General features: G+C 42.2%; 1 pseudogene; it reads left to right on the forward strand.

Annotated features, from left to right (window-relative positions):
• The first annotated feature begins 3,142 nt into the window (after window positions 1-3,142).
• On the forward strand, window positions 3,143-5,468 carry LOC123405536 (annotated as a pseudogene).
• Window positions 5,469-27,521: the final 22,053 nt, after the last annotated feature.

Genomic DNA, 27,521 nt, shown 5'->3' on the forward strand with positions numbered 1-27,521 from the left:
CCGTGGCGGAAGGGTTTCGGATTGGTGTTCAACTAGGGGCTAGGGGTACAGATTCGCTTGGGGAAGTTAGGGGAAATGTTCCTGGTGTCAAGGGGAGTGTAAAGGGAGGTCGGGCAGCGTAGGAGCCGACGTGTAGCCGGAGATCGACCGGAGCTCCGAGGTGGAGGGGCCTCGGTCGATCTCGAGCACCGGGGCTCTGCGAGCTCGATTGGGTGGCTAGGGAGTGTATACTGGTTGTGCTGAAGCTGCTTGGAGGGTGCTAGGGCGTCGGGGGGACCTATTTATAGGCCAACGACGGTGACCCGACTCGGGCGCGTCGGTGACTCACCGTCGCGCGCGTGCGAGCACAGTGAGGTGCTGGCCGCGAAACCACGAGTTCGGGACTTGGTTTAGGACCTCCTGGTGCAATGGCCACAGAGGGAAAGCGAGTGGGGTCGAGCCGCAGCGACCGTGCATGCTCGGCCGCGTTGGGCACACACGGGCACGCGTCGCCTGAGCTCTTGCGCGAGGGGGAGAGGGTCCCTGTGGTAGCTTTGCACTGAATGGTTGTCGGGGGAGCGTTTGAACATAACTGGGGAGGTTGGGACCGGCCGGAGCATCGTCTCCTTGCTGGTGGCTCTCTGCAGCGCGCCCAGAGCACAGTTTTGGCATGTCACGGCATGCTGGCTCGCTCTGGGGCACTTGGGACATGTCCTCCATGTCGTGAGTGTTGCTGGGAGTGTGCCTAGCCGTTGTGGCTTAGTGGGAGCTCGAGCTGGTCAAGGGAGCAAGGAACACTAGTGTTGCCAGTACTGCCCTGCAGCTCAAATTAGAGTTCTTGTCACTTGTGCTTGGAGTTGGGGAGGGGCTGATTGACTGGGTGCTCAGGGTGTTCTGGTGCTCTAACCCACCAAGTTTGGGGCCTTGGCATTGGGTAAAACAGTGGCTAGGAGGGTTTTTACCTTCCTGTCAATAGGTGTTCGAAAGTGACTTGGGGTGCTTCCACTCCACCACTGTAAATGAAACTTAACAGGTTTGGTCTTGGGGTAAATACATGGGGTTCCACCAAATCTGAGCTCCATTGAACAAGTTTGACTTTGTAAACTTGAAAATGTCTCAAAATGAACAGTACTGTCCTTTACAAATGGAGTGTGGCCAAACAGAGTCTCACAAATCCCATCTTTGGTGCGGAGTCCTCATTTGGGGTGTTAAACACCTCTGCAAAGTTTCGGCTCCATTGGAGAAACTTTGGAATGTAGAGTTGTTCCAACTCTACTCTGGACAGAGAGGGTTTTGGGCTCATTAGGTGCACTTCCCCACCTTGGATCAAGGTGAGCACCTAATATGGCTTGGAAGGGCTCCTGTAATTTTATGGGATTTTATTGAGATAATTTCCTTTGTAAACATCTCAAAAAGCTAAAACAGACAGAAATGGTTTTCAGGGTTTTACTCAAATAATATTAATATAAAATAGGGTTTAAAATCTTATATATGGAAAATATATGTCCTTCTGAGCTTCCATGAATTTACTCAGAATTTTCTAAGGCAGGAAAGCAATTTTCCTTGTGGGAATATCATTACTAGCCTTACAAACAGACTTAGATATAAAATAGGAAAATAATATTTTAAATCACCAATTAATGTTTTTAATGAATGAAAATAATATTTGGATCAGATCACCAACTTTGGTTGGAAGTGCCACTTGGCTTCATGAGCTAGTAGCGTATCCCAACATGATGAAGGTGATCTTGATATAAAGGAGAAAGGGTTTTTGAGGAGAGCAAAATAATAAATTTTCATAGATTTGAGTCATCAAACAAACAAGCACACACTCAAAGAAGGGTTCACATTGAACTCACAACATTATTTGAAAAAAATTTAACAATCTCTGATTTTTGCAACATAGAATACTTGGGGTGAAAAACAGGGTGTGACAGTCAGGGGAAAAACATTGATCGGGTACTTACGTCGGGTAAGTTATATACCGCGAGTCGTAGACGACACGGAAGTTTCTCGGATCTCGTCGGTCCAGTGTACTACCTCTGTAGAGTGTAAAACTATTCGAATAGCCGTGTCCACGGTCAAGGACAGTTGGGTGGTGTTGCTTAAACTACGTCCAGTTGTTTCCACATAAACCAAGTGTGTGTGAGTTGTGATGAAAGGAGTTGATGTGAAAGTAATGATATGACCAAGTTTGGTTACTTGGCATATAGGGTGAACCTCGATGGTTCGGCCCTCAACAGATATATTGATATCTGTAACCTGTTCTTCAAAAGTAGTTCTTAACTTATGATGCATCCCTGTGATCATGTTTATTTACCACCAAGAGATATCCACCAAAGATGCATGTTATTGTTATCCTTCACTTCCATTGTCCATATCATGGGTTGTTTGCGAGTACATTCAAAAGTACTCATTGGCTTTCCACTGGTTATATTATTGACCAGACATGGAAGGACCGGAGTTTGGAGATGAGTACGTCTTCGGAGACGCCCCTGCAAACTGGGACGCTTCTGAGTCAGAATGCCTGTCGGTGTAGGCTTGATGGCATGGGCATCCTCTTAGCCCCTATGATTTCCGCTATTAGTTGTATCAGTATGATTTGGCCTTAGGCCCAACCATGTGAACTTGACCGTTCGATCATGTGATGTAATAACTCAGTACTTGGATGTAAGACTCTTATTATTCAGTATATGTGTGTTCGGTGAGCATTGATCTCTGGGATCACTGAGCACGTTCATTCGGCGATCTCGACTTGTAAGTCGGGGTCCCCACAATTTCGATAAGAAAAGAATATATCGCCGGCCCATCGCCTTTGTCGTTCGCATTATAACTGATCACTTCATATGTTCATCAGATCTATCCCGCGATCCGATTCAGGCCGCCGCCGAGACTCGTCGTCTTGTCGGATCGATCCCAGTTCATCCATGCAGGACCCAAAACTAGGTGAGTTAGATAGTTCGTCTAAGTGCCAAACATTGATGCATGATCTCCAATTGGTATATGCTACTGTATAACTTCAATTTCATTGTATTCATCTTTTTAATCTTGTGTTTCAATAATATAGTTTTGAGTCATCATGGGGAAACATCAGTTTGGTGCCTATAAGCGCAAGAAAAACGCGGAAGAACAAAATTTAATTAATAAATCTTATAAAGGCGGCATGGACAAATTTGTTAGAAAAGAAGCACAACAAGTGTCATCCAGTAATCACTCTGTTGATCCTTCTAGCCTTGCAATTGTTCCTTACAATGATGCTACAAATGGTCAGATAGAGACATATAATATCGAGGAAGAGAAAGATCATATTGATGTTAACTTGAATAGTTCACCTCGTGAGGATGTTGATGATTCTTCTAAGTCTGATATTTTTGATCCAAGAAACTGGGATTTTCTTGATTATAAACAGATTGATATCTTAGCACAAAAGGGTCCAAAAAGAGACAGTTCAATTAAGAAAGGTCCTAAAGATAGATATCGTAAGAGGTTTACCGCAGTATTCTATACTAGATTTCTATCAAATGGAGAGTGTTGTGATAGAGGCTGGCTTGTCTATTCTAAACAACTTGATAGAGTCTTTTGCTTTGCTTGTAACTTATTTATAAAGTCATCAGAAATGTCAGTTGGCAAATGAGGGTTGTAATGATTGGTCACATATGACCAATAGACTAAAAGACCATGAGACAAGTGGGGATCATGTTTTGAGTATGACTAATTGGTATGAGTTGCGCAGTAGATTGGAAAAACATCAAACTATTGATAAAGCAGCTCAACGACAACTTGAGAAAGAGAAGGACCATTGGAGAAAGGTATTATTCAGAATTGTTTGCATTGTAAAATTTCTTGCCAAGCATAATCTAGCATTCTGTGGTACTGATGGCAAGTTGTATGAAGATAGCAATGGTAATTTCTTGGGTTTGCTAGAGATGTTGGCTGAATTTGACCCCATTATTCAGGAGCATGTTCGTCGTATTACAAATGAAGAAACTCAAGCTCATTATCTTGATCATAAGATTCAGAATGAATTTCTACACTTGCTTGCTTCTTGTATTAGGTCTGAAATTATCATGAAAATAAAGAGCACAAAGTATTTCTCTGTCATACTTTATTGTACCCCTGATGCAAGTCACCAAGAGCAAATGTCTTTAATTATAAGATATGTGGATTCATCTTCAAGTCAAGTTTGCATAGAAGAGTTATTCAGGATTTCCTGATGGAAATGATACAACTGGCCAAGGAATTTTTGAGGTGCTACAGAATGAGCTATAACTTCTTGATCTTGATATAAATGACGTGCGAGGACAAGGTTATGATAGTGGATCAAATACGAAAGGAACGCGTCAAGGGGTACAAAGAAAACTTTTGGATGTAAATCCTAGAGCTTTTTATTCTGCTTGTGGTTGTCATAGCCTTAATTTAACACTTTGTGATATGGCCAAGACTTGTGGTAGAGCAAAAGACTTTTTTGGGATCATCCAACGCATCTATAATTTTTTTGCAAATTCTACTAAGAAATGGCACAGTTTGAAAGAAAACATATCAAGATTGATTCTAAAGTCTGTGTCAGCTACGCGTTGGGAGAGTCGTGTTTAAAGTGTTAAACCAATTAGATTTCAATGTTCAGACATTCGGGACGCTCTACTTCAGGTAATCAATATGTTCATATTGATAATGATGTAATTCATTCAGTCTTTGACTAGATCCACCCATAACATTTATGAACTTTCTTTTAATTTCAGGTATCTGAAACTGATATTGATCCAAAGGCAAGCAGTGAGGCTCTAGGTTTGGCAAATAATGAACTCGGAGAGTATGAATTTATCCTGGCAATTGCCATTTGGTATGAGGTATTGTCTGCTATTAATTTAGTAAGCAAGAACTTGCAAACAAAGGATATGCTTATTGATGTTGCAATTGAGAAAGTGAAAGGGCTTATTTCTTTCTTTGAGGGGTACACAGAAACTAGTTTCTTAGAAGCATTGGTGATAGCCAAAGAAATTGCACTTGAGATGAATATTGATGCAACATTTCAGAAAATAAGAGAAATTAAAAGAAAGAAACAGTTTGATGAGAACCTAGACGACACAAATATTGCCACACAGTCTGTGGAGGAATCATTCAGAGTCAACTATTTCATACGTGTTGTTGATCAAGAAATTTCCTCACTCACGAGGACATTTGAGCAATATGAAGGTTACCAGAAAAAATTTGGTTTCTTATTTACCTCTAAAACATTGCGTTCATTGGATAAGGATAGTCTGAAATCTTCTTGTGTTAATCTCGAGGCTTCCCTTATGAAGGATAAACAATCTGATATTGATGCCAATGAACTATTTGTTGAGTTGAAGTTTCTTCAAAATTTCATGCCAAATGAAAACATCAGACATGTTGAAATTCTGAATTTTTTAAAGCGACATGATTGTTTTCCCAATGCAAGTATTGCATATAGAGTTCTGTTGACCATTCCTGTGATAGTTGCATCGGGATGACCCACAAGTATAGAGGATCAATCGTAGTCCTTTCGATAAGTAAGAGTGTCGAACCCAACGAGAAGGAGAAGGCTCTGATAAACGGTTTTCAGCAAGGTAATAACTGCAAGCACTGAAAGTAGCGGTAACAAGTGAAGGTGTAGTGAGGTGAAACGTAGAAAGCGAAAAGTAACAAGTAAAAAGTAATAGCAACGGTGCAACAAGTGGCCCAATCCCTTTTGTAGCAAGGGACAAGCCTGAACAAAGTCTTATAAGAGGAAAAGCGCTCCCGAGGACACACGGGAATTTCTATCATGCTAGTTTCATCATGTTCATATGATTCGCGTTTGTTACTTTGATAGTTTGATATGTGGGTGGAACGGCGCTTGGGTACTGCCCTTACTTGGACAAGCATCCCACTTATGATTAACCCCTCTCGCAAGCATCCGCAACTATGAAAGAAGAATTAAGACAACATCTAACCATAGCATTAAACTAGTGGATCCAAATCAGCCCCTTATGAAGCAACGCATAGACTGGGGTTTAAGCTTCTGTCACTCCAGCAACCCATCATCTACTTACTACTCCCCAATGCCTTCCTCTAGGCCCAAATATGGTGAAGTGTTATGTAGTCGACGTTCACATAACACCACTAGAGGAAAAACAACATACAACATATCAAAATGCCGAACGAATACCAAACTCACATGACTATTATTAGCATGACTTATCCCATGTCCTCGGGAACAAAAGTAACTACTCACAAAGCATAATCATAATCATGATCAGAGGTGTAATGAATAGCATCAAGGATCTGAACATAAACTCTTCCACCAAGTAATCCAACTAGCATCAACTACAAAGAGTAATCAACACTACTAGCAACCTTACAAGTACCAATCGGAGTCGCGAGACGGAGATTGGTTACAAGAGATGAACTAGGGATTGGAGAGGAGATGGTGTTGATGAAGATGTTGATGGAGATGCCTCCCCTCCGACGAGAGGAGTGTTGGTGATGACGATGGCGACGATTTCCCCCTCCGGGAGGGAAGTTTCCCCGGCAGGATCGTCCTGTGAGAGCTCTAGATTGGATCTGCTCAAGTTCCGCCTCGTGGCGGCGGAGAATCCATGAAAAATCTCCCGAATGATTTTTTCTGGAACGAAACCCTTCATATAGCAAAAGAGGGGGCCAGTGGGCCGCCAGGGTGCCCACAAGCCTTGTTGCCGCGGCCAGGGGGTGCTACAGATACAACTGGCAAAGGATTTTTGAGGTGCTACAGAATGAGCTAAAACTTCTTGATCTTGATATAAATGACGTGCGAGGACAAGGTTATGATAGTGGATCAAATACGAAAGGAACGCGTCAAGGGGTACATAGAAAACTTTTGGATGTAAATCCTAGAGCTTTTTATTCTGCTTGTGGTTGTCATAGCCTTAATTTAACACTTTGTGATATGGCCAAGACTTGTTGTAGAGCAAAAGACTTTTTTGGGATCATCCAACGCATCTATAATTTTTCTGCAAATTCTACTAAGAAATGGCACAGTTTGAAAGAAAACATAACAAGATTGATTCTAAAGTCTGTGTCACCTACGCGTTGGGAGAGTCGTGTTTAAAGTGTTAAACCAATTAGATTTCAATGTTCAGACATTCGGGACGCTCTACTTCAGGTAATCAATATGTTCATATTGATAATGATGTAATTCATTCAGTCTTTGACTAGATCCAACCATAACATTTATGAACTTTCTTTTAATTTCAGGTATCTGAAACTGATATTGATCCAAAGGCAAGCAGTGAGGCTCTAGGTTTGGCAAATAATGAACTTGGAGAGTATGAATTTATCCTGGCAATTGCCATTTGGTATGAGGTATTGTCTGCTATTAATTTAGTAAGCAAGAACTTGCAAACAAAGGATATGCTTATTGATGTTGCAATTGAGAAAGTGAAAGGGCTTATTTCTTTCTTTGAGGGGTACACAGAAACTGGTTTCTTAGAAGCATTGGTGATAGCCAAAGAAATTGCACTTGAGATGAATACTGATGCAACATTTCAGAAAATAAGAGAAATTAAAAGAAAGAAACAGTTTGATGAGAACCCAGACGACACAAATATTGCGACACAGTGTGTAGAGGAATCATTCAGAGTCAACTATTTCATACTTGTTGTTGATCAAGCAAATTCCTCACTCACGAGGAGATTTGAGCAATATGAAGGTTACCAGAAAATATTTGGTTTCTTATTTACCTCTAAAACATTGCGTTCATTGGATAAGGATAGTCTGAAATCTTCTTGTGTTAATCTTGAGGCTTCCCTTATGAAGGATAAACAATCTGATATTGATGCCAATGAACTATTTGTTGAGTTGAAGTTTCTTCAAAATTTCATGCCAAATGAAAATATTGGACATGTTGAAATTCTGAATTTTTTAAAGCGACATGATTGTTTTCCCAATGCAAGTATTGCATATAGAGTTCTGTTGACCATTCCTGTGACAGTTGCATCGTGATGACCCACAAGTATAGAGGATCAATCGTAGTCCTTTCGATAAGTAAGAGTGTCGAACCCAACGAGGAGGAGAAGGCTCTGATAAACGGTTTTCAGCAAGGTAATAACTGCAAGCACTGAAAGTAGCGGTAACAAGTGAAGGTGTAGTGAGGTGAAACATAGCAAGCGAAAAGTAACAAGTAAAAAGTAATAGCAACGGTGCAGCAAGTGGCCCAATCCCTTTTGTAGCAAGGGAAAAGCCTGAACAAAGTCTTATAAGAGGAAAAGCGCTCCCGAGGACACACGGGAATTTCTATCATGCTAGTTTCATCATGTTCATATGATTCGCGTTTGTTACTTTGATAGTTTGATATGTGGGTGGAACGGCGCTTGGGTACTGCCCTTACTTGGACAAGCATCCTACTTATGATTAATCCCTCTCGCAAGCATCCGCGACTATGAAAGAAGAATTAAGACAACATCTAACCATAGCATTAAACTAGTGGATCCAAATCAGCCCCTTACGAAGCAACGCATAGACTGGGGTTTAAGCTTCTGTCACTCCAGCAACCCATCATCTACTTACTACTCCCCAATGCCTTCCTCTAGGCCCAAATATGGTGAAGTGTTATGTAGTCGACGTTCACATAACACCACTAGAGGAAAAACAACATACAACATATCAAAATACAGAACGAATACCAAACTCACATGACTATTATTAGCATGACTTATCCCATGTCCTCAGGAACAAAAGTAACTACTCACAAAGCATAATCATAATCATGATCAGAGGTGTAATGAATAGCATCAAGGATCTGAACATAAACTCTTCCACCAAGTAATCCAACTAGCATCGACTACAAAGAGTAATCAACACTACTAGCAACCTTACAAGTACCAATCGGAGTCGCGAGACGGAGATTGGTTACAAGAGATGAACTAGGGATTGAAGAGGAGATGGTGTTGATGAATATGTTGATGGATATGCCTCCCCTCCGACTAGAGGAGTGTTGGTGATGACGATGGCGACGATTTCCCCCTCCGGGAGGGAAGTTTCCCCGGCAGGATCGTCCTACGAGAGCTCTAGATTGGATCTGCTGAAGTTCCGCCTCGTGGCGGCGGAGAATCCATGAAAAAGCTCCCGAATGATTTTTTCTGGAACGAAACCCTTCATATAGGAAAAGAGGGGGCCAGTGGGCTGCCAGGGTGCCCACAAGCCCTGTTGCCGCGGCCAGGGGGTAGGTCGCGGCAACCAGGCTTGTGGGCCCCTGGTTGCTCCCCTCTGACACTTCTTTCGCCTACTATTTTGTATAAAATCCAAAAGAAATTCAGGCTGATTTTTAGGACATTTGGAGTTGTGTAGAATAGAGCACTCAGACTTGCTCCTTTTCCAGCCCAGAATTCCAGCTGCCGGTATTCTCCCTCTTCGAATAAACCTTGCAAAATAAGAGAGAAAATGCATAAGTAAGGCTCCACAAAGTATAGTAACAGTCCATAAAGTGATAAATATCAACATGAAAGCATGATGCAAAATGGACGTATCAACTCCCCCAAGCTTAGACCTCGCTTGTCCTCAAGCGAAAACCAAGACCCAAAACATGTCAACATGTTTAGGGATGAAGGTGTTGATAAAACATAATATGGACATGAGGGCATGATGATCACACATAGAACAGTAATACATCATAGAGATTCCTATGGGAAAGTAACAATTCCTTCACAAAGCAAAGTATGAGACAAAAACCTTACCGAGAAGTGGCCAACAACCATCCAAAGTCATTGAAGCAATTGCAATTTATCACATTATCAGAAAGAGTCCACTAAGAGCTTGTAAGGAAAATTCACATACTCAATCATCTCTTTTGTTTTCCACAATTGTTACTACTCAGGTGGTACTCATGGTATCGAAGTTTCAGTTAGACACAGAGAAAGATAGGGGCTTATAGTTTGCCTCCCAACCATTTACCTCAAGGGTAAAGTCAACAATAATAAAGCATAAGTACTCAGCTCCAAGTTGATATATGAATATAGATCTTTCCCAAGCATATGACATTCACCAAGAAAAAGGCTAAATAAGGAATTGGTGAAGGTCACCATGACTCTTACAAGGGCAAAAAGTAAAGGTACAAGATAGGCCCTTCGCAGAGGGAAGCAGAGGTTGTCATGCGCTTTTGAGGTTTGGATGCGTGTCCTCTTAGTGCGGAGGAATGTCACTTTATATTGCCCCTGTGATAAAGAATTTTATTATGCAGTCTGTCGCTTTGATGTCTTCCTCATCACAGGTTCGTACAAAGCTTATTTTCCACACACTAATGGATCATACATATTAGAGAGCAATTTTTATTGCTTGCACCGATGACAACTTACTTGAGGGATCTTATTCAATCCATAGGTAGGTATGGTGGACACTCATGGCAAAACTGGGTTGAAGGTTTATGGATGCACAAGTAGTATCTCTACTTGGTGCAGAAGTTTTGGTTAATATGAGGTGGAAACAATCGTCACATGCTAAGGGATCTCTAATCATATAACATTGTTTGGAACTAAGCAAACACAATTCATTATGTTGTCTTCCTTGTCCAACGTCTACTTCTAGGCATGTAATAGTTTGGTGAGTGCTCACAAATATAGAAAGTGTCTAAGATGATATATTTATATGTGAACCTCTCTTTCCTTATTACGTCTTATTAATTGCAACAATGAATGAGGTCTATGTTGGTCTACTCTCAACAAGTTTCAATCATCATACTTGTTATATGTGAAGCTATCACTTTCCATAAGATCATCTCATGATCTTTCATGCTATCGTTCTTTTCATACTTTTGATCACGGCACAAAACAAAGCCCTTGATTAAGATACTCTTTATTATATAGCTCGCAAGATCGAATACACCGGGGAGACACGAGGCAAAAGACTCAAACTAAAAACCAAAGACTTATTCCACTAAGAGAAGAAATAAAAACTGAAAAGGAAAGAACTAAAACAAAGGTAAAAGCAAACGATATAAAGGTGATACGATACCAGGGCAACTCCCCCAAGCTTGGCAAAAGCCAAGGGGATTTCCCATACCAATGCTTAGTTGTCTTCCTTTGGTGGTGATGGTGGTGGTGTTGTTGAAGTAGTCTGATCCTCCGTCTTCCAAGGCATAGGTGCTCCATCATGGCAGGATGAACGAGTCGCCGGAATCCTCAAATCTGAAGCCAGCCGTATTGATTTACATCTATACTCATACTCACAGTTTTGGTTTTGCAGGTCATAGATCTGGCCCTGGAGTTGATCAACCCTGTCATACAGCCTGGAGAGGTGCTTCCCAATGTCAATGTCATCCATCTTGTGATTGTTGGTGAACTCCGTGATCATCATGTGGTTGGCGTTGAGACCACGCTCTAGCATCCCTTGGCACTTGAAGACTTGTTGCTCCATTTCTTCGAGCCTCGTCTTCTTAGGCCCCTCAACATCAAGGATGTGCAACATCCCCTCGCTCATCTTGATAGATTGGGGGTGCTGCAACACTTCCGTGAGGTAAGGATTGATGACCTTCTCGAAGATCTTGTCCTTACGAACTTTTGGGGAAGTCATGACGATCTAGATCTGCAGCAGAAACAGGCCCGAAACGAAAACAGAGGAAAACTACGCGATACGGAGATCAAAACCCTCGGGCGAATATATAATGATTTTTTCTGGACCAGAAGGAGTGCTCCGCAAGAAAACGGAGTCCGGGAGGCACATGAGGTGCCCACAAGCCCTGTTGCCGCGACCAGGGGGGAGGCCGCGGCAACCAAGCTTGTGGCCGCCTCGTGCACGCTCCGGACTGCTTTTTTATTTTTCTAATTTTCTATAAATTCCAAAACGGAGAAAATTTCCTATTGGAAAAGTTTCGGAGTCCAATTACTTACCGAAACAGATACCTCTTGGTTTTCAGGGTCTGAAACAGGCTGATAAACATCCCTTATGTACTCCTGTGGAGTTATGATATTGATGATATTGATCTCAACATTTATGGGAGTACTAGAGATATAATGCTTGATTCTTTGCCCGTTTACCACTCTAGGAAAATTGCCTTCCGTGTTATTGATTTTGATGGCACCGGAACGATATACTTCCTCGACAACGTAGGGACCTTCCCATTTATAGAGAAGCTTGCCTGCGAAGAATCTTAAACGAGAATTGTATAGCAGGACATAATCACCTACATTGAACTCTCATTTTTGTATTCTTTTATAGTGCCATCTCTTAAAATTTTCCTTGAACAACTTGGCATTCTCATATGCCTGGGCCCTCCATTCATCTAATGAGCTGATATCAAACAACCGCTTCTCACCGGCAAGTTTGAAATCGAAGTTGAGCTCTTTGATTGCCCAATAAGCTTTGTGTTCCAGCTAAGAGGTAAATGACAGGCCATATCATAAACCATTTTATACGGCGACATGCCCATGGGATTCTTATAAGCAGTCCTATAAGCCCATAGTGCATCGTCAAGTTTGCTAGACCAATTCTTTCGAGATCTATTGACGGTCTTTTGTAAGATCAATTTGATATCCCTATTACTCAACTCCACTTGACCACTAGACTGAGGATGATAAGGAGATGCAACTCTATGGTTGACATCATACTTACCAAGCATCTTGCGGAAAACACCATGAATGAAGTGTGAACCGCCATCAGTCATCAGATATCTAGGGACTCCAAATCTTGGGAAAATGACTTCTTTAAGCATCTTAATAGAGGTGTGGTGATCATCATTCTTAGTGGGGATAGCCTCTACACCCACTTAGTGACATAATCCACAGCAACTAAGATGTGAGTGTACCCATTGGAACTCGGGAAGGGTCCCATATAATCAAAGCCCCAGACATCAAATGGTTCAATGACTAGTGAATAGTTCATAGGCATTTCCTGACGCTTACTTATGTTCCCTATTCTTTGGCATTCGTCACAAGAAAGGACAAACTTACAAGCATCCTTGAAGAGCGTGGGACAATAGAAACCTGATTGCAATACCTTATGAGCAGTTTTGTCTCCAGCATGGTGTCCTCCTTAAGCCTCGGAACGACACTTCTGCAGGATCTGTCCCTGTTCATGTTTAGGCACACAACGTCTAATAACACCATCTACTCCTTCCTTATAGAGGTGAGGATCATCCCAAAAGTAGTGTCTCAAATCAAAGAAGAATTTCTTCTTTTGCTGGTAGGTGAAACTGGGTGGTATGTATTTGGCTACGATATAGTTTGCACAATCAGCATACCACGGTGCACTATGTGAAGTGCGGATGGCATTCAATTGCTCATCAGGAAAGTTGTCATCAATAGGTCGTGGGTCATCAAGGACATTTTCTAGCCTAGACAAGTTATCTACTACAGGGTTATCAGCACCCTTTCGGTCAACAACATGCAAATCACATTCCTGTAGCAGGAGAACCCATCTGATTAGCCTAGGCTTAGCGTCCTTCTTCTCCATGAGGTACTTAATAGCAGCATGATCAGAGTGAATAGTGACTTGGGAGTCAACTATAGAAGATCTGAACTTTTCACATGCAAACATGACTGCTGAAAACTCCTTCTCCGTAGTGGCAAAGTTTCTTTGGGCACTGTCTAGAATTTTTTTAGCGTAGTGAATGACATTCAACTTCTTGTCAACTCTTTGTCCTAGAACAACACCAACAGCGTAATCACTAGCATCGCACATGATTTCAAAGGGAAAGTTCCAATCAGGTGGTTGAACAATAGGTGTGGTTATCAAGGCCTTCTTAAGTATTTCGAAAGATTCCTCACAATCCTCATCGAAAACAAAAGGAACATCCTTCTGCAAGAGGTTGGTAAGAGGCCTAGAAATCTTAGTGAAGTCTTTAATGAACCTTGTATAGAAACCAGCATGACCTAGGAAACTTCGTGCACCTCTGATATCTGTGGGGCAAGGCATTTTCTCAATTGCATCAACCTTAGCCTTATCAACTTCAATGCCTCTCTCAGAGATTTTGTGTCCCAAGACGATGCCTTCATTAACCATGAAGTGGCACTTCTCCCAGTTCAAGACGAGGTTGGTATCTTTGCATCTCTGTAAGACTCGATCTAGGTTGTTGCAGCAATCGTCAAGGGAAGAACCGTAGACAGAGAAATCATCCATGAAAAACTCAACAATCTTTTCACAAAAGTCAGATAATATAGCCATCATACATCTTTGAAAGGTGGCAGGTGCATTGCACAAGCCAAAAGGCATACGTCTATAAGGGAAGGTACCGAAGGGGCATGTGAAGGTGGTTTTCTCTTGATCAGATTCTGCAACACGTATTTGCGAGAAACCTGAATAACCATCTAGAAAGCAGAAGTGTGTGTGTTTAGATAGCCTTTCTAGCATCCTTCCTAGTTGCCTTGTTCAGTTTCCGGAAGTCTATCACCATCCTATAGCCAGTAATAATCCTCTGCGGGATTAGTTCATCCTTATCATTAGGAACGACGGTGATACCTCCCTTCTTAGGTACGCAATGTACTGGACTTACCCAATCACTATGAGCAACAGGATAGATGATTCCTGCTTCCAGAAGCTTTAATATTTCTTTTCTCACAACCTCTTTCATCCTCGGATTTTATCTCTGTTGTTGATCAGCAACTGGCTTAGAATCATGATCGGTTTTAATCTTGTGCTGACATACAGTGGGACTAATACCCTTAAGATCATCAAGAGTATATCCAATAGCAGCACGGTGCTTCCTCAAGGTTTTTAATAACTTCTTCTCTTCGTGATTTGAGAGGTGAGCACTAATAATAACAGGATATATCTCCTTCTCATCAAGATAGGCATACTTAAGAGTATTTGGTAACTGTTTTAGCTCGAACATAGGATCACACTTTGGTGGGGGAGGATCCCCAAGCAGTTCAACAGGCAGATTATTCTTGAGAATAGGATATTGTTCTAAGACAATTTTATCTATCTCATCTCTTTCCTCCATATGCATATCATTTTCATGCTCAAGCAGATATTGCTCTAAAGGATCCGTAGGAGGTACGGCAATAGAGGCAAGAGCAATGATTTCATCCCTACCAGACGACTCTTTTTCATGGGGTTGTCTTCCAAACTTGGAGAAGTTAAATTCATGAGACACACCCTCGAAACTAACCATGACAGTCTGCTTAATGCAATCAATGTTAGCATTGACAGTGTTGAGAAAGGGTCTACCAAATATGATGGGACAAAAGCTATCTTGTGCAGTACCAAGGACAAGGAAATCAGTAGGATACTTCGTCTTACCACACAGGACTTCTACGTCTCTCACAATTCCCAGAGGGCAGATAGTGTCTCTATTAGCTACCGTAATACTGACATCAATGGGTTCTAACCCAGCAGGTGCAATCTCATCTTTGATTTCATCATATAGGGACCGGGGTATTGCACTAACACTAGCACCCATATCACATAAACCATGGTAACAGTGATCTCCAATCTTGACAGAGACAACGGGCAAGCCAACTACATGTCCGTATTTGTCTTTCGCGTGAGGTTTAGCTATTCTAGCGGAGTCCTAACAGAATTTTATAACATGCCCATCTATGTCTTCGGCTAAGAGATCTTTGATAATAGCAACACTAGGTTCAACTCTAATTTCCTAAGGGGGTGCAAGCGGTCTAATGTAACCCCTACGTATCATAGTTGGAGCTTTAGAATAATCCTTTTTCCTAGCAGGGTAAGGTGGTCTCTCAGCATAGGCACAAGGAACAACAGGATCACTAAAAGCAATGACTTTCTCCTCAACTAGATTGGTTTTGACTATGTTGCTTTCTACAGGAGGATGATACTTAAACCACTTCTCTTTGGGAAGATTAACATGAGCAGCAAAATATTCACATAGAGAAGCTACTATCTCAGAGTCAATTCCATACTTAGCGCTAAAATCTCTAGAAGTGTTTGTTTCAACAAAAGATTTAACGCAATCAAACTGGAAATTCATACCTGAATCCTTACCTTCTTCTAGCTCCCAATCTTCAGAATTACGTTTGATTCTTTCCAATAAATTCCACTTGTGGTCAATATCCTTCTTCATAAAAGAACCGGTACAAGAAGTGTCAAGCATGGTGCGATCTTCATGGGAAAGCCGAGCATAAAAGTTTTGAGTGATAATTTCTCTCGAGAGCTCATGATTGGGGCATGAATATAGCATTGATTTAAGCCTCCCCCAAGCTTGAGCTATGCTTTCCCTGGCACAAGGCCAAAAGTTATAAATATAATTCCGATCACGATGTACTAAATGCATAGGATAAAACTTTTGATGAAATTCCAATTTCAACCGATTGTAGTCCCATGATCCAGTATCATCACATAGCCTATGCCATGTCAACGCCTTATCCTTCAAAGATAAAGGAAATACTTTCTTATTTACCTCATCCTCGGGCAAACCTACAAGATTAAATAAACCACAAACTTCATCTACATAGATCAGATGCAAGTCTGGATGTGATGATCCATCTCCTGTAAAAGGATTAGCCAGAAGTTTCTCAAGCATACCCGAAGGAATTTCATAAAAGATATTTTCAGTAGGTACCTCAGGTTGAGTAACAACTCCTCGTGCTTCCGTTCGTGGTGAAGATACCCCAAATAGACTCCTCAAAGGAACAGTTCCCATAGTGACAATTGACAATAAATTTCAGCACAGTATATAAATGTTTCCTTACCAAATTCCACTTACCAAAGGCGCTTCCCTCCCGGGCAACGGCGCCAGAAAAGAGTCTTGATGACCCACAAGTATAGGGGATCAACCGTAGTCCTTTCGATAAGTAAGAGTGTCGAACCCAACGAGGAGGAGAAGGCTCTGATAAACGATTTTCAGCAAGGTAATAACTGCAAGCACTGAAAGTAGCGGTAACAAGTGAAGGTTTAGTGAGGTGAAACGTAGCAAGCGAAAAGTAACAAGTAACAAGTAGTAGCAACGGTGCAGCAAGTGGCCCACTCCCTTTTGTAGCAAGGGACAAGCCTGAACAAAGTCTTATAAGAGGAAAAGCGCTCCTGAGGACACACGGGAATTTCTGTCATGCTAGTTTCATCATGTTCATATGATTCGCGTTCGTTACTTTGATAGTTTGATATGTGGGTGGACCGGCACTTGGGTACTTCCCTTACTTGGACAAGCATCCCACTTACGATTAACCCCTCTCGCAAGCATCCGCAACTACGAAAGAATAATTAAGACAACGTCTAACCATAACATTAAACTAGTGGATCCAAATCAGCCCCTTACGAAGCAACGCATAGATTGGGATTTAAGCTTCTGTCACTCCAGCAACCCATCATCTACTTACTACTCCCCAATGCCTTCCTCTAGGCCCAAATATGGTGAATCGTTATGTAGTCGACGTTCACATAACACCACTAGAGGAAAAACAACATACAACATATCAAAATACCGAACGAATACCAAACACACATGACTATTATTAGCATGACTTATCCCATGTCCTCAGGAACAAAAGTAACTACTCACAAAGCATAATCATAATCATGATCAGAGGTGTAATGAATAGCATCAAGGATCTGAACATAAACTCTTCCACCAAGTAATCCAACTAGCATCATCTACAAAGAGTAATCAACACTACTAGCAACCTTACAAGTAACAATCGGAGTCGCGAGACGGAGATTGGTTACAAGAGATGAACTAGGGATTGGAGAGGAGAAGGTGATAATGAAGATGTTAATGGAGATGCCTCCCTTCCGACGATAGGAGTGTTGGTGATGACGATGGCGACGATTTCCCCCTCCGGGAGGGAAGTTTCCCCGGCAGGATCGTCCTGCCGGAGCTCTAGATTGGATCTGCTCAAGTTCCGCCTCGTGGCAATGAAGAATCCATGAAAAAGCTCCCGAATGATTTTTTCTGGAACGAAACCCTTCATATAGCAAAAGAGGGGGCCAGTGGGCCGCCAGGGTGCCCACAAGCCTTGTTGCCTCGGCCAGGGGGGTAGGCCGCGGCAACCAGGCTTGTGGGCCCCTGCTTGCTCCCCTCTGACACTTCTTTTGCCCAGTATTTTGAATAAAATCCAAAAAAAATTCACATTGATTTTTAGGACATTTGGAGTTGCGTAGAATAGAGCACTCAGACTTGCTCCTTTTCCAGTCCAGAATTCCAGCTGCCGGTATTCTCCCTCTTCAAATAAACCTTGCAAAATAAGAGAGAAAAGGCATAAGTAAGGTTCCACAATGTATAATAACAGTCCATAAAGCTATAAATATCAACATGAAAGCATGATGCAAAATGGACGTATCACATCGGCAGAAAGAAGTTTTTCTAAATTGAAACTATTGAAGTCCTATATGCGTACTACTATGACACAACAAAGACTCAATGATTTGGCCACAATAGCACTTGAGAGTGAAGTCTTAGAGAAGACTGATTACGAGGATATAATTTGAAGATTTTATTTCAAAGAATACGGCAAGAATGAGGATGTTCAAATAAGTAGCAATCGGGAGAGGCATAGGTATGAATTTTTTATATGTCCAATTTTTATGTAAGATATTATATTATATACATTATAATTTTTCCTGTGAGACATATATACATTATAATTGCTCGTTAGTTCATATTTTTCTGAGATAGGGCCCCATTTTTTCATTCCGCACACGGCCCCGGATTTTTCCGTCCCGACCCTGAACCATACCTCACCCATTAAGCTTTGCTAGTCTTGATACCTTTGGAAATGAGATTGATGAGTCCCTATGGCTCATAGATTACTACAACGCGAGTTGCAGGTAGAGGTAAAGAGTTACTTTGACGTGAGCGCAATGATTGTGCTATTTGGAGTTTCCTCCTCTTCTTCTTCTTCGATCTTGGATGGGTTCTAGGCCGACAGCCTGGGATAGCAAGGATGGACGTCGTTCTTTTATCATTTGTTTTTGTGTGTAGCTGAACCTTGCTCTTCATCATGATGACTGTATATTGTTGTATTGATTTGATATTGATGTATCTTGTGGCGAGTGTAAGCGAACTCCTTATGCTCATATTTTCAGTACATGTACTTGTAACGATAAACATTCTTGTGAAACGACGAGGTGTGTTTCTATCCCTGTAGAGGCCCTCGCGCCATAATAAGGATAGGACCGCATCTTGGGCGTTACAACACCAACCTTCTTAGGAGGTTTCTCAAGAGTAAGTGTCATCCCTTGCTCTACAAACTCTGGAGCTCTCATGTCAGAAGGTTTAGAGTACTCCTTCATGTCAGTTCTCTTGACAGCAGGCTTCTCTTTCTGCTTTTGGTAAGAGGACTCAACTGGAACAAATGTGAGTCTTCTTCATCAGAATTTAGTTTCCTTCTGGTCCTCGTGGATGGCTTGGGAAAGCCATGGGAACTGGGGGTGCTTGGATCATAAGGGGACCTCTCAAGACTTGTGCCTGAATCCATCTCAACATTGTCCTTAGTGATGTCGTTTTGGCTATCATCAGAACCTGACATCTTGAAGACCAAGCAGACACGCACACCAGCAAATCAACACACAAGCAACCCTATAAAATATATATAGAGGAGTAGAAGGGTTGAGCATCACAAAACACATAATTTTTCAAAATTTGAATTCAGAAAATTTGGGTATGATCTACTGCAGAATGAGTATCGGTAGCACCAGGTTGGGTTTTTCGGAATCATCGAGACTGACCACTTTCTTAACAGAAACTTAGGCAGTCTTTTCGGTGTCACTGAAAAGAGATACTCAGTCTCACCGAAGCGGTTCTCAGAACCCTAAAACATAAATTGATGGAACCGATTTTACCAACTCGGTATCACCGAGATGCATGTTGATGGAGATCAGATCTAAAATTCTTTCATTCTCTGATCTATGGAGATTTCTTGTGGAACAAGAAGATTGCAAACTATGGATTGTGGATGGTGAAACCTAATGCGCGTGAATCAGATTAAGGAGCACAAGGGGGTTCAGATTCATACCCTAATTCCGTGATGAACCCACTAGGCGACGATGATGACGAAGATTCCATCGGCGGTGGCGAATCCCACACTACTAGGAAAAGGGCTATAGATGATATAGACACTAATGGCGCACCAGACAAGTAGTGCGCCACTACTATATAGTAGTGGCGCACCATGTGCAGGTGTGCCATTAGTGCGATGGTCACTAATGGCGCACCACACACTCGGTGCGCCACTACTATATTTTTTTAAACTACTAATGGCGCACCAGCAGATGGTGCGCCATTAGTAACCAAGGTTACTAATGGCGCATCTGTTGATAGTGCGCCACTACTATAATTTTTTTTTTGCAAACTACTAATGGCGCACCACAGCTGGTGCGCCATTAGTAACCAGGGTTACTAATGGCGCATCTGTTGGTGGTGCGCCACTACTATATTTTTTTTGCAGAACTACTAATGGCACACCACAGAAGGTGCGCCATTAGTAACCAGGGTTACTAATGGCGCATATGTAGGTGGTGCGCCATTAGTAACCTGGGACCAGCTAGATATTTTGGACAGCCACCTACCACACTCAATTTCCCCACTTTCATTCTCTCCACCTCCTCCTCCAAGCTTGTCTCGGGTGCCTCCTCCTCCTCACCTCATTTGCATCATAGATTCACCCAAATTAAGTGGTTAGATTACCTTTTTTTGATAGGTAAGTAAGGGGAAAGCTTTTATGTTGTAGATCTACTTTTTTCTCCCTCCAACAACGTGCACATGCACTTTTTATGGCCTAGCTAGATCTACGTATGTTTGTGGTGTTGCATACGTTTGTGGTGTTGCATATATGTTTGTGTTTGCAGGTACCGGTATTTGAAATGCAATAGTTGCCAATATTTTCCCAGAATGTTGATTCATTTCCGTTTCGGCGAGAATTTGGCACTATGCATTCTTTTTTGTCCTATTTTTAGGCAAAGTCATGCCAAATTTTTTTTTTGGTTCTAAAATATCGTTTTGCTCTACCCCGCACGCGACCATGGTCCGCACGATGACCGAAGGCATCGTGAATAGGTTTTTGAGCTCCGCGAAGGCCGAGATGCTTCAAAAGAACGAGACGGAGATAAGATGTCCGTGTCGAAGATGCAAGCTGAAGAGCCTTATGGACCCAGATTCCGTACAGGTGCGGGACCACCTGCTCTTGCGTGGTTTCATGGATGGCTATCGGTGGCAAGGTGATGAAGATGATTATGAAGTCGTCCATGGGGGGTGGGAAAGAAATGAGGAAGGGCATGAGCAAGACAACCGCGGCGAGGGCGGGCGAGAAGACGAAGAATCTCCACGACACAGTCATCATGTAGAAGATGCCGGACATGATGATGAGGAAGATGCCGGAGCAGACGAAGGGCATGATCATGAATATGAAGATGCCGGAGCAGACGACGATGGACCATCGATGGCCTGGGTGCAGGACCCTCATATTCAAGAGCTGCTTCTTAGAACTCGATCCCATTACATCAGAAGAAGAAAGGACGGAAAAGAAAGAGTAACAAGGGTGCGAGCCAGCCGGCACCGAGTACAATCCATGCTCTGGACGGGCCACCTTCACCTAAGGATATCTCGAGGAGGGTGCATGTGGTGGGTAGGCCGATGCTACCAACTAATCTGCTCAATGCTGCAACCGGTGCTATGCGGAGTCTGCATGACAGTGTTCTTTGTTTGGAGAAGCGGCGTCTCTCCGAGAATAATGTGGCATACCCGGTTTTCGTGGCCAAGGTGCCAAAGAGCAAGGGCTTTGTCGATAGCGCCATCGGGGGTATGATCGTCCTATGGTTTGCTGACATCTTCGCTATGTTTAACCTTCATCCGCTGCACTACACCTTCGTTTGGCTATTTTCGCTGAGTATGGAGATGCGGATCATTAGAGACAAGACCCCGGACCTAGTGATAGTCGACCCCTTCTATATGCGTGCCAAGATCTTGGGCAGCGCTGGGGACCGGCAAGTCGCGAGTTCATACTTCGAAGGCGTCATTCTGGCAAACTCAGAAAAGGATAACTTCCTCATGCCTTACTTTCCCTGGTAAGTTATCCCCTCATCGCTCCGTAACATATGATTTCTTAGATTTTGATCGTCCTTTTTTTCTAACATTCCGTGTTTTGTGCACTGACACACGTTGCACACTCATCCTCTTAAGCCTGAAATATTCTACGGCCACGTATTTCGACTCGGACCGTCAGTCAAAAAAAGACTACACAAATATCAAGAAAGTTCTTGATGAAGCTCTTCCCGGCTACACCATATCTGGAGGCACCTTCAGCATGACAAGTCTTAGGCACGGCAAGCACGTGTTCACCCACAATACGATGTTCGCCTGCATCAAGCAGCCGCCTGGCAGTCAGAAGGATGCCTACGGCCCTCCATGACATGCGGGCGATCATTCGGGACAGTAATCACCTTCGGCTACCAAATAATCTCAAAGATTGGGTCGCACGCTTGTCGGCAATCCAGGATGCGGACATCAGACAAGAATTCTTTCGCATCCAGTCGGAGTTTGCGGAAATCATCCATCAAGATGTCCTTCGTACCTCGGGGCAGTTCTACCTCAGATCTCCGCTGTCCAATAGTGAGATAGATACAATGCTACAAATGCAGGCTGACAACGACCGCAATTTCATGACCATCACGAAATACGGTGGCTTCATCCACGTTCCCGTGAATTGCTACTAATTCATGTTGCAATATTAAACTTTAATGAACTTGTATGTCTCTTTGGTTTGGACAGTCGTTCAACTTATATGTAATCGATGTTATTTATCAGTAGGACCATGAATCGTGCTGTTATAGTTGTAATATTAAACTTTAATGAACTTGTATGTCTCTGTGAATTGCTACTAACGTTTTGTTTGGCTAGTGCATAGAGATGCCGTCGTATGTCGTGTACAAGTGTAAGGTTCCCGGAGTCTAGGACGACTGGGAGGAGTGTCGGAGACAGGTTCACCGATTCAGCGGTAACAGTTACAAAGGGTACACCACAAGGGCGGAGGCGGAAGTTAGATACGTGCGCTATCTAGCGGGAGAGAGGAGGGAGCGTTGGAGGAACCGGATGAAAACCAGTTTCATTGCGATTATGCTCATCGTAATGACCGCAACTCTCTTCCATGCGATGGTAGTTTAGATGGTCGATATCGACTTGTAATGTGAAGACAAACTCGCTACTCGCAGTCTCGAAACTTGTAATGTTCTAACTTTGTTCGGTATTTTAAATTCGGAGACTAATATGATGAATTGTATTCGGAGACTAATCTTCTATTGTATTCGATAAATCTGTTGTTTATATGTTGTGCTCTCTATATTATGTGCAATGATATGTTTTGTAATCTGTGCAAATATCAGAAAAAATAAAATAAATACCTAATATTCATACTAGTGGCGCACCACTCAGCACTTTAGTGGCGCACTTCAAAAGCACACTAGTGGCGCATTGTCAACTAGTGCACCATTAGTAAGCCAGAGCACATGGGTAAATATGGCCCTGGGAGGCATACTAATGGCGCACCATAAGCTATACTAATGGAGCACCTCGTGGTGCGCCATTAGTATACCAGATACTAATGGCGCACTAGGAGCTATACTAATGGCGCACTTCTTGGTGCGCCATTAGTATACCAGATACTAATGGCGCACCATGAGCAATACTAATGGCGCGCTGCCTGGTGCGCCATTAGTACACCAGATACTAATGGCGCACTTGTGGTGCGCCATTAGTAAAAAAATATAATGGCGTGATGCTAGTGGCGCACCTATATTGCGCCATTAGTAGCCAAAATAGGTGCGCCACTAGCAGGCCTTTTCCTAGTAGTGCCAACGGCGGAGGCGCTTAGGAATGCAAAGGCGATGACCAAGGGATCCTTATGACGACACCTTAGGGTTGGGGACAAAATGTTGGAATATTAAATTTCTAAACGTCGGATCCGTCGGGATATATACCTTTCACTGTCCATGTCATCGATACTAAGATTTTGGTTCCACCGAGTTCCGCTGTTGTCAGTTGACATGGAAACTTGGTGAAGCCGAGATTGTGGTATCGGTGGTACCGAGATTCAAAAAGAGGTTTTGGAATGCCGCCTTTATCGATACACAACTCCGAGTGCTCCATCACACAGAGGGATCGAGAAGTTCTTATTCAAGTTTTGAGATGAAGCTTGAATAGAACTTGAGACAAGAAATCATAGATATCTAGAGAAGGATCCTAGGCATTCTTGTCTATCCAATTGGCAAGAGATAAATCAATAGCCAAATGGCAACAATTGGATATCCTCGAATGAGAAAAGATATGCACACCATCATGCTCACACAATAAGATGTCAAATGAAATCATGATGAACATGCACAAACATCCTAGCATCTATCAAGCACTTGGGCGATGACAAAGTCATCTATATATGAGTATATTGACTTAGGAGTCAAGTAAGAATACTTGATCATAGGTCATACTCATCGATTAAGCACAAGTGGGATACTGGTTTTACATAAAGCCTTAATGTGTTCATATGTTTAGGAGAAGCTTATACACAATATTTAGAGTGAAGCTCCCCCTTGATATGACATCCCTAAGAGGGACAAACTAACCTTGGGTTTTATCGTAGAAGACTTCAAGTAGGTGAAGTAGTGGTGGATGCTCAATGTTGATGAAGATCATTTTGAGTTGGGAGCAATCCTTGTTGTTTCTTACTCTTCTCACCTACACGGGTCAGTCCCAAAGAAAAAGGAACAAACACAAAGATATCTATGGACATGGACTGAAGTTCATGGGAGGTGATGTCCAAATATACTTTAATTACCTTGTCCCTTGCTTACCTTTGAGGGAATGTGTGACTCCTTGAACCAATGCATATGGTTGAGCTTGATTGCATATAGTTCTTGCCATAACGAATGGGAGTAAAATTCTTTGTCGGAGTCACCCCTCAAGAAATTTCTAGTTCTTCCTCTTAGGGAAGCACATCACTTTGATGGGAATCCTTGGAGTTGTGGTAGCACTAGATGAGGTAGTACTAGAAGTGTCCTTGGGAACCCACCCAACCTTGGCTTGGGGCTCTTCTTCAAATGAGTGAATGTCTTCGTTAAATATTTCCCTTGCCCTTGTGGTCTTGTGGTAGAAGGCCATCTTGTGAGCTTGTTCCCTTGGGAGGAGTAGGTTCATACTTCTCCTCTTGAGGAACAAACTCGGGAATGAGATACGGACCATCTTCCTGAACATCTCCGTTGATGTTGAAGTAGCCAACACCTTGCTTCTTCCGATGTCATCCTTGCTTGCACACAATTTCCTCAAATTGCTTACTTTCGGCAAGACCCTTGAAGACACGTCCCTCTATAATCCCTTTCAATAAATCATTTTCTTGCTCAACTGTAACTTGGCTAAGAGAATCATTAGTGGAATCATGAGAGCTACTAGCAACAATATCATTTGATTTAGCTTTAGCATTGTTGTTACTAGAAGAAGAAAGTTTCTTTCCTTTGTTACTAGTGTTCATAGGTTTAACTTGTGGAACAAAAGTAGACAAGAATAATCGTTTGGCTAGATAAGAGGAACTATTCTTTCGAAGATCATCATTGATTGCTTTTAGGAATTGATGCTCTTGCTCTAAATTTAGCTTCTCGAAGTGTAGCTTCTCATGAGTTCTTGCACGATCTCTATGATCTTCTAAAGTAGTTTCATGAGCTAAATTAAGAGTGTTTAATTCTTTAGTTAGTCGTTCAATCTATCTCTTATCATCATCATTCGATTTCTCTTGACTAGCATGAAAATTAGCAAGTTTGTTTTTAATATTATCATCAGTCTTATCAAGGAGCAAGTCATCTTCTGCTAACACGTCATCCTGATCACTATCGAAGTCAAAATAGTCGGGGGGTGATACCTTGGGACATTTTTCCATGAAGCAGTTTCCAATCCCTTCAAGTGCAATTCCGACAACACCTTCATCTTGACTATAGTGAGAGTTGGAGTGATAGCTTCTCTCAAATTGGTCGCCAGACTCGGAGCCAGAAACCCATTCACCAACATGAGCTTGTTGTCTTCTTCTAGAGCTACTCTTGATGTATTTGTCCTTCTTCTCTAATTCCTTTCCTCTCTGGGAGTGTCTTCGTTTATAATGATCTTCTCTACTCCTTCTCTCTCTACAAGGTGACTCATCTCGTGAGCTTCGTCTTTGATGTGACTCTTCTCTTTGTTTGTAGGGAGTCAAGCACTCATTGGAGTATTGTCCGGGCTTCTCACAGTTGTAGCAGTTTTGGTCACGACTAGACGAACGCTTCTCATCATGTCTTGAGCTTGAGCTTGAGTTTCCCTCTTTGCTTCTACTATTGTAGAACTTGTTGAATTTTCTGACCATGAGGCTTATCTCTTCATTGGTAACAAGGTTGTCACTTGAAGTAGCGGGAGCATAGAGTGAAGCTTTGTAAGCACCGCTTGACTTGCTTTGCAACTCATCTTTCTCTTTGAGAGACATTTCACGAGCAACAATCCTTCCAATGACTTCAGTAGGCTCGAGATCTTTGTAGTTGGGCATCATTTCGATTAATGTCCACATCCTGTCATATCTTCCATCCAAAGCTCTAAGTATCTTCTTGATGATGAATTTGTCGGTCATGTCTTCGCTTCCTAAGCCGACAATCTTAGTTGTGATGAGAACTATCGTAGAGTACATTTTAACGACTCCTTCACCATCCTTCATCTTGAACTTGTCAAGCTGACATTAAAGCACATCCAACTTAGATTTTGTGATAGAATCGGTACATTCGTGCATATCAATCAAATTATCCCAAATTTCCTTTGCATTCTCAAGGCGACTGATTTTGTTGAATTCTTCAGGACATAGGCAGTTGAATATGATGTCATAGGCTTGTGCATTGAATTGCAACATCTTCAATTCTTCCGCTATCGCATCATGATCCGGTTCTCTCCCTTCTTCGAAGAAATCACCTTGCACACCAACACGAATAATGCCCCATATGGTAGGATTATAACCAAGAATATGTATTTTCCTTTTTTGCTCCCAACTAGAAAAATTAGTGCCATCGAAGTATGGACTTCTACGATGATAACTTTCCTCACTAGACGCCATACTCTCCTAGGTTGGGAAACCTATGCAATGGAGACCAAATCTCTAATACCACTTGTAGGATCGTAAATATATCTAGAGGGGGGTGATTAGAATACTTCACAAGATAAAAACTTTGCATTTTCCCAATTTTTAGTGTGGGCTAGTTTTAGCAACTATCACTAGTCAACTACACCCTACACATGCATATCTAAGAGTATAGGATGGAAAATAAAACATGCAAGTGTAAAGTAAGGAAGGGTAGGGAGATCAAACGCATGAGGTTGACACGGCGATTTTTGGTATGGTTCCGATAGGTGGTGCTATCGTACGTCACTACAATGATTTTGGTCTATTGCAACAGAAGTGTTCATCGCAATAAGTACCCAATTGTCGCAATAGGTACCTATTTCCACGACATGGTGTTTGTTGCCAACCGTTGCGATAGGACGCATGGTAATAGGTTATTGCCACAAAAAAGTAAATGTGGCAAGAAAGCATGTTATTTCAACAACCATGTGCCAAGTTGCCACATTTTTCCTCGTGACATCATGCACTTGATGCCACAATTTGGTTTGAGGCAATAGCTTAATGCAA

The sequence above is a fragment of the Hordeum vulgare genome, chromosome 6H, assembly GCF_904849725.1.
Source record: "Hordeum vulgare subsp. vulgare chromosome 6H, MorexV3_pseudomolecules_assembly, whole genome shotgun sequence".
Classification (NCBI taxonomy): Eukaryota; Viridiplantae; Streptophyta; class Magnoliopsida; order Poales; family Poaceae; genus Hordeum; species Hordeum vulgare.